At 40.1% G+C, this 14854-nt stretch overlaps 1 protein-coding gene across 3 annotated transcripts in view; it reads left to right on the top strand.

The window, feature by feature from the left end:
* The window catches only part of JAZF1 (JAZF zinc finger 1), a 322431-nt gene that overhangs the window by 277167 nt on the left and 30410 nt on the right, over nucleotides 1–14854 (top strand). The window lies entirely within an intron of this gene.

The raw sequence follows: 14854 nt of genomic DNA, 5'->3' as shown, positions 1-14854 counted from the left end.
TATTAAAGATATAGTTAATAAGTTATCATTTATAATGTGCATGTGATAATGGTTTTATAGACATGTTTTCAAGCCTTTACCATTTGTTATGTATAAGGTGATGCAGTGTCTTGGGTTTGCTTCAGTCAAGTGGAGAAATACATCAAACAAGATCTATTGTTTTGATTATTGCCATGTGTTGATTATTGTTGAAGCTGGGTGATGTATACATAGGGGGTTATCATCATACCATTCTCTCTAGTTTTGCTTGTTTAAAAGATTTTCTGTGATAGAATGATCAATTTTTAAAACTTAGAGTCCCTCTTAGCGCCAGGCCTGAGCTGTAGTAGTGAACTGAAGGAGACCGGTCATGTTCTTTCTGATGGGCTAAGGCCTAGTGGAAGATGTTGGCATTCTAGAGGTCCAACAAGAACACTCTTTCTTGTCTTCACCTCCCAAATGGAAGCGATTTGAAAAATAAGACTCAGAGGTAAAAAGTAAAATCAGCTTTATTACTGCATAAGGCTAAACTGCAGAATAGAGCTAGGATCTGTAACAACTGACTTCTTAGGTTGTCTTGCCTGAGTTGAACTTATTCCCGAACGTTCCTCCTAAGCTTGCCTGTGTAGTAGCAGACCAGTGTGTGCCCAGGCACAGAGCTGAGCAGCACAGAACCTTCTCCCAAGTCAGAGGTCCACTAGTCAGTGATAGAAGATGGTAGAAAGAGGCTGGAAAAGTCCCTCCTCTTCTTTTTCCCATCTGAGAACAGAGATTATATTTCCCTTCACTCCTATAGGGGTATAGACAGGCATTCATCAAAGAAATACACCAATAACTATAACATTGTAACTCAGTGATAAGAGAGAGGTTTGACAGGATCAGGAAAGACTTCCCCGAGAGGGAGAGAAGGAGCATCCAGCCAAGAGGACAGCATTTTTCAGAGGCTCCATGAAGGGGAACCTGGCAGGTCCCAGGTTACTGAAGGTCGACCAGGGGTGGTGAGGTGTTTGTTAGGTGAGGCCAAGGAGGTCTGCAGGGCCCAGGGCTCTGAGGGTGTTAGTAAAGATTCTGGTTCATGCTAAGAGCAGAAAGAAGCCATTCAGAATCATGCCATCACCCCCTCAGTAGTATCACCCCTTAATGGTGGATGAAAATGTTTATTTTCTCTTAAGAGTTTATGTATTTCTCTTTTATCCAGCTCCCATCAGGGGAGGTGGCGGCAGTCCTGTTTCTCAAAGTGTGCTTCAGAATATGACTTTCACAAAATGGAAGTTGAGGAAAAGGGTTCCCTAATAAGTTTGGGAACGTGTGATGGGTTAGACGAAGGTAAACTGGCTTATTCAATACAGGGCTTTAATATAATACATTGTTGTTTTCCAAGAGGAGGATTTAGAAAATTTTCAAACTCATCACTCTGATTATAAGAGCTCTTTTTCTAGGGGCATCTCGGGGGGCTCATGGTTGAGAGGGTACCCTGTGTTCCATCAGGCTTGGGCATTTTGAACACAGGATAAGTGTGGGAGGCAAACAGAGTTCCTGCCTGAACTCTGCCCCTTACAGATCACTGGTAATACCCATTATTTAGGTTTTTGTGTGAGAGTTAAATATAATAGTGTATGCATGAATTAAACATTCACTAAATGTTCATCCCTGTGGTCCAGTTTTCAACTAGCTGTTTCAGGAATAAAATTGGGGGTCATTCTATACAGGATGAATTGGGTTCATTTGTGTGGGCATTTTTCCCTTCCCTGAGATAGACCACCATGTTTCTCTTACATTTCTTTCTGTGAAGATTTACTTTCCAGGATTTCTGCTAACATTTACTGGTAAATCTAAGGAATGCCATGAAAATGTAGTGTGAGTCTTCGATTCTCTTTTCTGAGTATTTCTATGAATATTTATTCATATGTCATGTGAATTATGGGGACAGTTTTATACCTGGGTATGTTTTATACCTGACTTTATATGGATTGACTCATGGCCAGTACCAGATAACTATGACTACCCCAATTAGTAATGGGAGTTTTAGAACCCCATGAAAATAAAGACAGTTTAAAAGTGAGAGTTTATTATTTTTCATGTAAGAATGTTTGGAAGAAATGGAATCATTTCCTCTCCTTCAGACATAAAGAAATCTTTCTGACACCTTGTCTATTTTAGCAATTTCCCACTGAGAGAATTAATTTATGTTGTGGTAAAGATGTATCATTTTCAATCTGTCAAGATCATTGGTAAGTTATTTGCTGCTTGAAGAACATTCCATGTAAACATCAAAAATTAGCAGGGGAAATGGTTTCTTAAACCCCTACCCTGTACAGTTTTGATTGTGTACATTTTTCAATGTTTGAAATGTTATTTTACCTGTAGTTAGAGAGATCAGCTTATTTTGCCTGACTAATGTGGTTTCAGTCACTTTCATTGCCAGGTTATAAATAATTTTCCATGTTTCTACCTCCTAAATTCACTCTTCCAAGTTTCATATTCAAGATGCATTCCTGGTGCAGAAGTAATAGTCATCTTGCAGGAAAGTTCATTTATAAAGTATTCTTTAAAATATACCATCTTGACTAGACAGAATCAGATCTCAGTTTCTTCATAGAGTTTCAAGTATGTCTTAGGAATGCTTAGAATTAAGATTTATTTTGTGATTTCTAAAACTCTAGAGAAATTTTCTTAACTTTTTCATTTCCTGTCTTTATTTGCTTTGTATTCTTTTTTAATGTACTTTTTAGTGTTCACTTAAGGAAGGTTTTGAATGATTTAAATCATGGGTCAGCATTGTTTTTTATGAAGGCACACGGGCCTCTGTTTCAGCTACTCGGCTCTGCCACCATAGCAGAGAAAGCAGCTACAGAGCTACACCACCGAGGGGACATTCTGTGTTCTATAAAACTGGGAGGTTTTGTGAAACCTTATTTACAGATTTGGTCCATACGCCGTAGTTTGCCAACCCCTGATTTAAATTATAAAGATAAAAAAAGATATATGTGATTACTATGTATAAAATATATAGTCAACAAGGATCTACTGTGTAGAGGGAAGCAAACTCAGTGTTTTGTAATAGCCCATACCAAAAAGAATCTGAAAATAAGAAAAGATCTATATATATATATATATATATACACACACATATATATATACACATACACATATCACTGAATCACTTTGCTGGAAAGTGTTGGCTGGATTTCTGGTTATAATAGCACTGCATGGTCTCTCCTGGAAAATATTTGCATATATATTTTGGCCCATTTGAGGGGAAAAATTCAAGTATCACAACATTGTAAATCAGCTTTACTTAAATTAAAAACATATATATTAAAAGTGAAGATAAGCATGATTGAATTCACTGAAAATAAAGTGTTAAAACAATTCATACCATTCTCCTTTAAAAGTAGTAATAATTACTGAGGAAAGGCAACCTAGATTTTTTACTGTGTATGCTTACTGTGTGTTTTATGTATGCTTACTTAATCCTAGCACCAGCCCCACTGAAACAACATTATTAATTCCCAAGTACAGATTAATACCTTTTAAAATTTTATTTTAATTGGTAGATAATTGCTTTACAGCATTGTAATGGTTTTTGCCATACATCAGTACAAGTCGGCCACAGGCATACCTGGGTCCCCTCTATACTGAACCCCCTCCCACCTCTCTGCCCACCCCATCCCTCCAGGTTGTCACAGAGTGCCTACTTTGGGGGCCATGTGTCATATGTCAAACTCACACTGACTATCTAATTTACATATGGTAATGTATATGTTAATACCTTTTTTAAAAGTCTTTAGACCTTCAGCCAGTTAGCTGCCTCAGTTGCTAACTTGACACTTCTAAACCCAAAACACAAAAAGTCATTAAGTTATTGGAACTGTGATTTACCTTTATTCACAGTAACCCTCACTTTTAACCCACTCCACCATTCAGATAGCAGGTCAGAAGTTGAAGAACTTAATTTAGTTTACTCAAGGTTTTTTCCAAGGGTGAGCTAGAGCTGACTCCAGGCAATCAGTTGTTAACTATTCAGGCTTGCAGACCAGTTGTTAAAGCTCATCCTGAAATTGGCCATGGTGGGAGTCTTAAACCGCCCTTTGCCTTGGCTCCACTCCGAGACTCTTACCCAGTTGATGGATTGGGCGTTGAGAGTTTTCTTAAAGCTCTTGATAGGTAATTCTAGCCTATAGCCAGAGGTGAGAAACCACTGTTTTTTTTTTTTTTATTTTTTTTTTTCATTTATTTTTATTAGTTGGAGGCTAATTACATCATTACATTTTAAATGCTGGGTCCCATCTTGTCAGAGCTGTGTGTTTTCTTGCCTAGGTTAACCTATTTCCAGTTTGCTTGGAGAAAGGTTACTGTCATCTACTTGCTTAGCCTCCAAACGTGAGTCCAGTGGGACTGAACAGATGCTTGCTTTTGTCTTAATGGAGAAGCCCTGGAAAGAGTTGGCTGGATTTCTGGTTATAATAGCACTGCATAGTCTCTCCTGGAAAATATTTGCATATATATTTTGGCCCACTTGGGGGGAAAAATTCAAGTATTAAACCAGAGAAAGGTACCTGAGGAAATTAAACCAATTTTTTTGTTTTCTTGTTTTGGCAGTCTATAATGACCATGAAGTAGCAAATTATATCTATTAATCCATAATTTAAGTTCCTGCTGTACATAATGTACAATATTCATTTCATATTCCTATGTCTCCTGCTATTTGGCGTGATAGTAGACTTTTAACATTCCTTTATGGCTTTGGCAATAGGTTACTCACATTATAACTTTGCAGTTCTCAGGAGTTGCTAATAAATAGCAAAATCATTTTAAAAAGTAAAGTATTAATTTTACCCTCAAGATGGAAATTACTGTCATACAACTGATAGAACTGACAAAATTTAGCTCAACATTTAGAAGCTCTGTCTGAATGGAGCTGAGGTGAACTTCCCCCCAATCACTTTATTTTTAGAAAATAAACCTAAACAACCTTACTAAAGGGAGAAAATCTCAAGGAATAAAAGATAACTAAAGTAAGGTCTAAACTCACATAATTCCCCCACCCCAAAGAAAAGAATGAAACAGAAGGAAAAATCTCAGATAAATCCTGTCCTATTTAACAGTGGAAAAGGAGAAAAGCTAAATATTTTAGCCTGACTGAATTTTGTGACCTACTTATAATAAATTCCTAAGGCCAGGATTTGGTATTTCTAATGGATTCTGCCCTAAAGAGATGAATATCTGGACAGTGCCTAAAAAACATTCCCTAAGCTCTTCCCATTGAGAAAGTACCTTGATTTATATTTCCCTTTTCACATAAATGTGTTTACTTAAGCTGGAGAATGACTTCATGTTGCTCTACTATCTGGCTTACATTATATTCAGGGTCACCAACACACCCTTTCCTGGCCTATGACTTGTTTTCTTGTTTGTTTATATACTGCTTTGTTCCAATCATTGTCCTTTCATCTTCTTTATTGATTGACTTGTAAAACCTTCATCCTGCTTCCTGAGAGTTATGGTCCAGTCTTGTCACTAATTTTGCTTCCTTCCCCACTGTCTCATGCAGCTACTTATTTATAATCTCTTACAACTCAAACTGTAGGATAGCAGCAACAAGATAGTAATTTCAAGTATTTTTCTCAACTACACCACCTGCAAGAGACCTTCCCAAACAAAACATTTTTTTTGACTTGAAGAAAGCAAATCAAATCAGTGCCAATCTATAATAGTAGATTTTATCTTTAGAATTCACAGAAACTTAATCACCATTTGTTTACCCCACTTTAAAGACAAAAGAAATTGAGGCTCATTAAAATGAAACCTTGCCCAAGTTCAGTCATCCCCGGTTGAGTGGCCACTGTTTTCCACAGCACCAAGGCTGGGCGTCTTTTCAGTTCACATAATTTACTGAGCATCTATTTTGTTATAATCACTGTTCCAGGTACTGGGAGTACAAAAAGGCAGAAGGTATAGCCCTTATGGATTAGAATTTACGTCTCTTAGTAGAAGCAGGTTATACACAATGTGGAACAAATACTTACTGAACATGACATACACGCAGAGGGACTAAATTACTAGCATGGATTATTGGTTAGATAAGATAGAGGTACTCATGGAGCCGTTCTTTCCATACTGTTTTAAGGCAGTTATAAGCAATATATTCACATACACAAAATGTCTTAGAAATTGTAAGTCAATATCAATTTCTAAAGAGTTGGAATCAGGTGAGATCAGGGGGAAGTGATTGGCAGCAAACAATTTTAGAGCATGATCGTTATGGACTGTCAGGGGATTCATAAGCAGACCCAGGTATGTTGATGGGGGATTAGTTAATGGAAACCTGGAGTTTTCTGGAGTATCTTCTGAAACTCTGGGAGCATAGAGGTAAAGTGATGAGAGCTTTTGGCATCAGAGGGATCTGGATTCAAATTTTATTCTTCAGTTTGAGAGAAGATGATCTTAAACCTTTACGAGCCTTGGTCTCCTCATGTGTGCATTGGAGACAATGCCTACCTTCCCATGAGGATTAATGAGGTAAAGTTAGCGATGGAAACAGCTACTTATGTTAATACTGTCTCTCTGGAAACCTGTGGTTCAGAAAGGTTCTCCAGGGCTTCAGAAACAAGTGATGTTGGCTGAGCAGTTCCACGCTGCGTAGTTACCCAAGAGGAATGGAAGTATATGTCCACAAAAGACAGGTGCAAGGATGTACAGGACAGCATTATTTGCAGTAGCCCTGAGTATAGTCTGTCTCCAAGTACATGGATAAACAAATTGTGATCTATCTATACAGTAGAACACTATTTAGTGACTTTAAAAAAAAATTATACTGAGTGAAAGGAACCAAACCCAAAAGAGTACATTTGAAATTCAAGTAGAGATAGCTGATCTGTAATGATGGAAGTCTGAACAGCAGTCGACTCTGGGAACAGGAAGAAAAAGTTCTCTCCCTTCCAGAGAACTTTCTGGACTGATGGATATAGTCCATATCTTGATTGAGATGTTGGTTACACAAAGGTGTACATTTATCAAATTCATTGAGTTAGGCACTTAAAATCTATTTACCTCAGTTTAAAATGAGGTAGAAACGAGGCAGAAACGAAGAAAAGGAGCCCACAACTTCCACTCATTCCCTGAAAGAGCAGAGAGCGTTTCCTCTGCTGTAAACAAGCCGTTTAAGAGCAAGGGAAGTAAACACATGCAGTGGTTTGAAGAAGAAAATCTCTGGAATTTCCTCTCCATTGAAGAAAGACAGTGAAATCCTTTATTCTCAGCTTTCAAACTGTACAGAAACAATAGTGTGGTCAAGTAAAAACAATTGCTACACTTATTAAATGAAGAAAAACTAGTTGCCAGACACTGGGACACAGATAGAATTAGTTGATGATTGAAAATGTCTCTAATAGAAAATTATAGCATATGGATCTTCCAGATCCAGAATACTTTGCTTTCCATGAGACAGAATTTTACATGAAAGAAAAATCAAATTTTTAATTTAAATTTAGTCTTTAAAAATTAAAAACTAACACTGCCCAGTTTCAGCCCCTGGATGTCCTCTGAAACTCTAAATGAACTCCATTTCTGTAATGGGCAGCCAGTTAATAACAGCTTATCTTCAGACTTGGAATTTGCAGTAACGGCCGTCAATAACTTGTCTTCTAGTGACAGTATTTTTGAGGCCTGCCATTTTAGCAACACCATGCTTAACCATTCATGTTTAATTATAAACCTGAATTTCATCTCTAATGTAACTGTGTTATTGTTTAATCAAATTCAACAAAAATAATATGTCCACTGTTATGAATTCCCACAAGAAATCTTGACAGTCTTTACGTCATGTTTAGGCATGTTTCACCTGGTGCTAGAAACGCAGTTCGCGGCATGGTTTTGGCCCTCAATCATTGTTGCTCTTTCTATGTCCCAGCAGGGGTCTCTGCACTGGCCTAAAAATGTCAAGAAATATCAAAAGATAAAATTATTTTCAAGGGCACACCCCCACCCCCCAAAAGAATGCAGTCTCTTTAAGCGAGGGTCCAGAGCTCATTCGTATGCCAGCTCCCATCAGTACACACTTTGACTAATTTTCCTCTGGAAGCAAGTCCCAGAACCGAAATAGGAGTGCTAAAGAGAGCCACATATTGTAAGCATGGAAAACGGCACGGATTCCACTGAAAACAAAACAAGCAGACACCCAGTGCTGCCACACACCTCTGCTGCGAAGCGGACAGGGATTTAACACCTGATGAATTCGTAGCCCAGCCAAATGTGTGTGTTTCCAAAGGAGCCTTTTCATTTTCCTTCCCATCTAACACACAGCGTATTAAAATCAGAGAAGCCCTTTCATCTTCGTGGGTATCACAGCAGCAAACCGGTTTTAATGTCTTTTCCATGTGGGTCTACTTTTAACAATAAAGGGATCCCCAGGCGCACCCAGCTGCACAGCGTTAGAGACAGAATCTGCAAAAAAAAAAAAAGTGAGAATGCTTTAAGCTAATTTGTTCTTGCTAAAAAGACTCTCCAGGTATAGAATCTCCCTGCATCTGTCTCAGGGCTTTGTTCAAAGTCCTTGGAAATGCACTAAAAGCAAAGTGGTATCTGACAGGAAGGGAGAAACAAGCTGCTGGGACCTGTCTGATACCTGGCAAGGAAAGGATGCTGGCTGTGCACCTTGAGCCCCTTGCCACCAAACTCAGAGAGTTACTCCTTGGAAAACGGGATGCTGGTGTTAATTTATAGTCATCAAAGCAGCACCAAGTTGGCTTGATCTTATCAGATCACAGATGTGTTTCATACTCCACTGGACTGAACTTTCTTTTTAACCTAGCCAACTCAGACTCTCTTTGGTATGGAAGAATAAAACATAACGAATCACCCCAAGAAACTAAAGTTTGTTGGGAGACCACTCTATAGGAATTTGAGATCTAATCATGATGTGCTGCCTGTGTTTTCTACCTAGATACCCAATTATTATTATTTTCTACAGGCAAAAAAAAATAAAAGAGGTAGCCAAGGTGTTCCAGATGCTTACAGACCCCAAAACAGGTCACTCTCAGGGAAATTGTTTTTCCTCTTGTCAAAATAGTTTTGAGTAAAATAGCTCCAGGGCATCTGTCAGTGGCCTACCAACTAAGATATATCTTTTTGAAGCCTGGGTCTGGGAGAACTTTTAGTTTTCAAACAGATGTATTTTTCAAAATTAAAATATTTTCAAGTAACAGGATAAAATAAATGTAAAGCAGGTTTCTCTTATAGCAAATAGTGGAAATGGTACTTTTCATGTAAGATATTTCGAGCTTTTTCTATGCTGTATAACTGGATCCTAGTGAAAATCCTCATCATAGTGTTTAACTTGAGAGCAGTTCTAACCCTGGCAGTCCAGGATTAAACTCCTTACTTCCAAAGAAGAGAGCCCACGTTTGATACCTGGTCACGAAACTAAGATCCTGCAAGCCGCAGGGCACAGCCAAAAAAAAAACTTTTTAAAATAAAATTTTAAAAATGTAAAAAAAAAAAAAAAAAAATGGACTCGTGCTTCCCCGGGGTCCGGTGGTTAAGAATCCCCCTCGCAGTGCAAGGACTCCGGTTTGATCCCTGTTCCCGGCAGCTCCCCTGCACCGTGGAATGACTGAGCCCACGGGCACCACTGCTGAGCCTGCGCTCTGGAGCCCACGGGCTGCAGCTCGTGCACACCTGGGGCCTGTGCTCTGCAACGGGGTGAGCCACCGCAGTGAGAAGGCTGGGCACCACCGCTCGGGGTAGCCTCCGCTCCCTGCAACTAGAGAAAGCCCGCACACAGCAACAGAGACCCACCAGAGCCAAAATCCAAAATAACTGAATCCTTTTTTAAAAAGGAAAGGAGAAAGAAAACAGTTGCTTAGAATCTTAAACTCAGGGGTGGAAAGGACCTCGACATGCTTTTCTCGGCCATTCTTTTCCAGTTTCTGCCTGCCAGGCAGAAGTGTACTGTGTTACTCCAAGACTTGTAACAATTACCAGGACCAGCGCCAGGCATTCAGTTTAGGATAACGCTTTTGAAGCACAGTCATGATCCAACATCTTGAACAGGCCCCCCCAGATGACACCCTTAAATGGCCACTTTCTAACTTAAGAACTTTGCATAAACTTCTAGGCCATTATTGTGTTGACAGTCTCCCTAAAATTCACCTTGATGAAGTTCATTTTGGCAGAGCATGCCGTTGCTACCAAAAGTATTTCACTGCCATTAAAAGGAAAACAGGCTTTGAAAAATGTTTAATTAAAGCCACTTGGTTTCTGTAATATACATGCATATAATTTAGAATATGCTATGTTATACCTAAATTGTTTTTGTAAAACTAACAAAACTTGACAAATGACTAACTTTAAAAGCATATAATTAAAATGTTACAGCTCAGTTGTGAGTGAACTGCCGGAGGGCGCCTGCCTGGGGATGTTTGTGACAGGCTAGGTAGGTTCCCACCACCACCTGTGGACAACACACCTCAGCCTGGAGGTTTTTTTCTTTCCCCTAGGAGATGAATAAGCCCTTTTTGGAAACTAAAACCATAAAATTAAAATTATGAAGTAACTGCAAATATAAAAATTGGGATTTTAAAAAAATTTTTAATAAATCAGAGTTTCTGTAATAACTATATAATAAGCATGCATTGCAGAAACATAAATATACCATTGGTAACTAATACATAGTACTTGGCAAGTAAATTGCAAATTAAAAGTTTAGTAGAATCCAGTTAACACATTTGTAAATAATCTATAGGGCTGTGTTTCCTAAAATGAATAGTAAATATTCCAAAAAGGATTTTTTTTCTCTCTCTTTTTGGAGGAGAGGGCTCACAATAAAGACCTATTTCCTGGCATCATCAAAAAAGGAAGATTTACCAAGACTAGAAAGCTTCTCCTTTGCCATGTAAAAGCCCTTTATCTAAAGCTATAAATGTGGCATAGTAATGGACTTTGTCATTTTCTGTCAAGCAAGGAGGACAAACTGGAAAATGAATTATGTTATAAACTGGAAAGTAGCTTCATTTTCATGGTAGCTGTGCCTCTTTAAAAATAGCATCTAACAGCCTCCTAGAATTTCTGTTCACTTAGTCTGTATTTTCTATTATATAATAGTACATTTTGGAAAGATGACAGGGCTGAAAAGTGAATGGATATTTTTTCGAAACATTCTGCCTCTTTCGTCATCTGGAAGATGGCAGTTTGTGGCTCTTTCTGAGTGATATTTCAGATTCTTGTCTATAAAGTGCTCTGAGTGGCCTGAATTTATTAACCTAATAAGCCATATTGTTACTTAGGTGCCTGTGCCTGGTTAATAGTTGTTGTTGATTCTTCTCATTGACAGACCAAGATAGTGAACAGAATAAGTCCTGCATGCCTGTTCTGGGCAGACTGGTAGTAAGTCATCTTCCGTCACCCATGGGAGCTCCAGGCCTTAGCGTTGGCTCAGAGGACCGGAGCCTGGGATTAAATCTGAGGTCCTGGGTTTGATTCCTCTGTGAGCCAATTCACTTGTCTCCATCCTTGAGCCCTGAATTGTGCCCTTGAGGTTAGTTGAACATAGCCCCTTAGAATCACTCACGAAAGAGATGGTGGAGATCTGGTAAACTCATGTAGGACAAATCAGGTTCCCAGAGATTTGCTTTTCCCTCTGGCTTGGCCCAGGGGTATCAAGGTCAGTGTAAAAATATAATTATGAGAAAAACCAACTCAGATAAACAAGGCCCTACTGTATAATGCAGGAAACTATATTCAATATTCTGTGATAAAACATAATGGAAAAGAATATGAAAAAGAATGTATATGTAACTGAGTCACTTTCCTATACTGCAGAAATTAACATAACACTGTAAATCAAGTATACTTCAGTATCAAAAATAAAACCTCACAGTGTATGCCTGTGAAGTACTCTGAATGGCCTCAGTTTATTCAGTGACAAAGCAACAGTATTGCTTTGACATGTTCATCTCCATAGTCTTTTGTGTTCAGTACAAATGCCCTCAGAATAGTCCAAAGAAGACTGACAAAGGATTTGGTAAAAATAAATGTGTTAAGACTGGTGAAGCCTCAAACCACTCTAGTACTTGTTGCCAAGAAAGGACAGAGATTCTGTGACTTGGATGGAAGGGGATCTCTTTCACTTCCTGCTCCCCTTAAAGTGATGGTCAGAGAGCAGCTCCCAACCCCCCCCCCCCTCCCCATCTCAGGGCAGAGGATTCCTGGGAGAATAGTGGGTGATGTGGCAACCTCATTGCATCAGCTGTCATTCCTTAACACCCCTGAATTTAGGAGATGCTTACTGCCCCAAACTCCTTCCGATGAAAGGAAGCAATGGAGAAAAACAACATGGCATAAAGTAGCATGAGATCTTAACACTGTGGAATTTTAGAACCAGAAATATGTGTTAAGGTCTTCTTGGCTATTGTAATTTATAACTTAGGATCAGCATTTTTTAATATAAGGAAAGAAAGAAATAGAAAATAGGATGCTGTACACTTAGTAAGGATAAATACTGTCTGAGGAAACTTTTAGTTTCGTGTGTGTGTGTGTGTGTGTGTTATTTTCTGAGTTGTGATTTTTTTTTTTTTTAAGTGAATCATGGTCAGAAAATTTGAAATCCAGTTATCCAGATTCACCATTCATTCATATGAGTGTAGTGTAAAGTCCAAGGTCATGTGACCAAATGGATTAAAAAAGTACCAAGACCCAACCTGCCTGATTTCCAGTCCAGTGCATATTCCTCACATTCCAGCCACAGCAAAATATTGAGTGTGTTCTGATCATCAGCTGTGTTGTAATCATAGTTCTTTGTTCATGAGACTTCATCAAACCATAGCCATACAGTTCTTCTGGGCCTGCAGATCCTGGAATGTTCCCAGACTCGCCATCCTCAGAAAGAACTCAAGGTCCTTCACTAGAGCTTAGTCATAAGGGGGGGGGGGGGGGGGGAATCATGTTGCTGTGTGCTTTTTTGGGGGGTAGAGATTTCTCGTTGATCAGTTATCCAGTTACCCAACTTAGGCAGTAACTGAGCACCCAGCCTACAACACCATCACTAGATACCTCCGAGTGAAGTAACGGTGGGAAGAGATACAGTCTACACCCTGAGGGGCTTGAGGGGAAAAGAGAAGAAACTGTGTCACAATGAAGATACAAGTGAGGAAGAATGTGGACAGGAAAGGAGGCTCTTTTGTGGGGAGGGTGTGGTCTGCAAGGGCTTCTGGAGGTGACCTCCCAGCAGAGATGCTTTTGCGTTTGGATGAGAACCTTGCCAAGTGCAAGCTTGATCTCCATTCACACAAGGCCATTCCCCTTCCCCTCCCCCTTTCCCCTTTCCCTATTTGTCAGCTAAATCAGGACCCAGGGATTTCTAGACAGGTGTTTTCCCTCAGCCCCATTCTGCAGTAGGTGAAAATGATGTCTTCCAAGTATCGTAGGAACAGGTACCACCACCTACCTCTCTGGGTCCCATAAAAGCTGAGGTGAAAATAGTTGTGAACTCCTCTGGGTTTTAGTGCTGTGAATCTCTGATATTTTTGGAAGCATTTTACCCCATACCCAGTTCAGGCCATTGTGTCTTTACTTACACGCTTCCAGAGATTCAAAGTTGCTGAGAAAGCTGAAATAATTGCTGTAAAAGCAGACAGATGGCCAGTGCTTCCCTGTCCTTAGTGAAGGCACGGCCCTCTCGGTCATAGCTCCGGGCAGCCTTCATTCTTTGTTCTCCCCCAGCACCCCGAGTGGCGCTCTCTCACTAGCACTCTTGTTCCCCTTTCCTGTCCTTGTTTGGACAGGGAGGAAAGTAAACGTAGCCAGTGATAAAGCCAGGAGTGTGGCTTTCCAACCGCAGCCTCTGCCAGAGGCTGGCGCCCTCCCGGTAGCCTGCCCTCAGAATGGTAATTAGCTGGATGGGAATTTTCACAGGGGCCTCCCCCCGGAGCAATTTTGCCAAAGAGTAACCCTCTTGTCTAGACCGTACAAACCCATAAAGTCATCAGCTAGCTGGGATTTCCAAGCTACAGAGCAGTAATAGAAAAGCCTGCCTCTAGCCTTGGAGGGTTTTTCAGTATAGAGTGCTCATTGTGGAAACTTGTCCTTCACACAAGTGCACAGACCTCTATCTGAGAAGACGGATGGAAGGTCGCCCACCGCCTCCGTCATCCCCAGGAAGACACTGCTCCACATCTCTGCTGTGTTGGAATCTACACAGCCTCACCTTGCCTTGCGTTTTAAACCCAGGACACTCTCCTGGCTTTTATTTGTACAGTTGGTTTTTGAGAACAGTCCAACTGTGCCCTTTAGTTTCTTGCTTGCCAAAGCTAATTATTAATTAGTGAGATAAAAGCACTTTAATACTTGGCATTTGAAGAAATGAGGCTGCTGTCAGTCACCCAGAGAGCAATGAAAAGAAATCAGACTTCAAATCCAGTGCTCTACCATTTTCCGGACGTCGCAAAGTTTTGATAGCTCTTACGACAACAGCATTGATGAAACTGGAAAATGGAAACAGGCGCTTTGGAGGGGGTGGTGCAGGACGGGCAGGGGGTGTCCTGAGCCCTCTCGGATCTCTCCTAAGCTTAGGCGTAACTGAACTCTATAGAGTCCTGTGCAGTTGGTTTTTCAGAAACAATGTTAAAACAGATTACCTAAGGAGGAAACCAAATCCAGAGATACAATCTTTGGAAAGAAAAATCAGTTACAGAAGCAGATAGGAGAGAGCTCCTCCGGTGTCTGCCCCGCCTGGTGAGGGGCATTAGAGTTGGCTGGGCGTGCCCGCCTGCAGGAATAAGAACGCAGTGTTAGTGGCTGCATCAGGACGTCTAGAATGTACTCGTGTTCTGTGCTCAGCATGCTCAGTTGCTCAGCCGTGTCCAGCTCTTTGCAACCC

Source organism: Odocoileus virginianus, chromosome 1, assembly GCF_023699985.2.
Source record: "Odocoileus virginianus isolate 20LAN1187 ecotype Illinois chromosome 1, Ovbor_1.2, whole genome shotgun sequence".
Classification (NCBI taxonomy): Eukaryota; Metazoa; Chordata; class Mammalia; order Artiodactyla; family Cervidae; genus Odocoileus; species Odocoileus virginianus.
The sequence above is the reverse complement of the archived record's forward strand: the minus strand, read 5'-3'. Positions and strand labels throughout refer to the sequence as shown.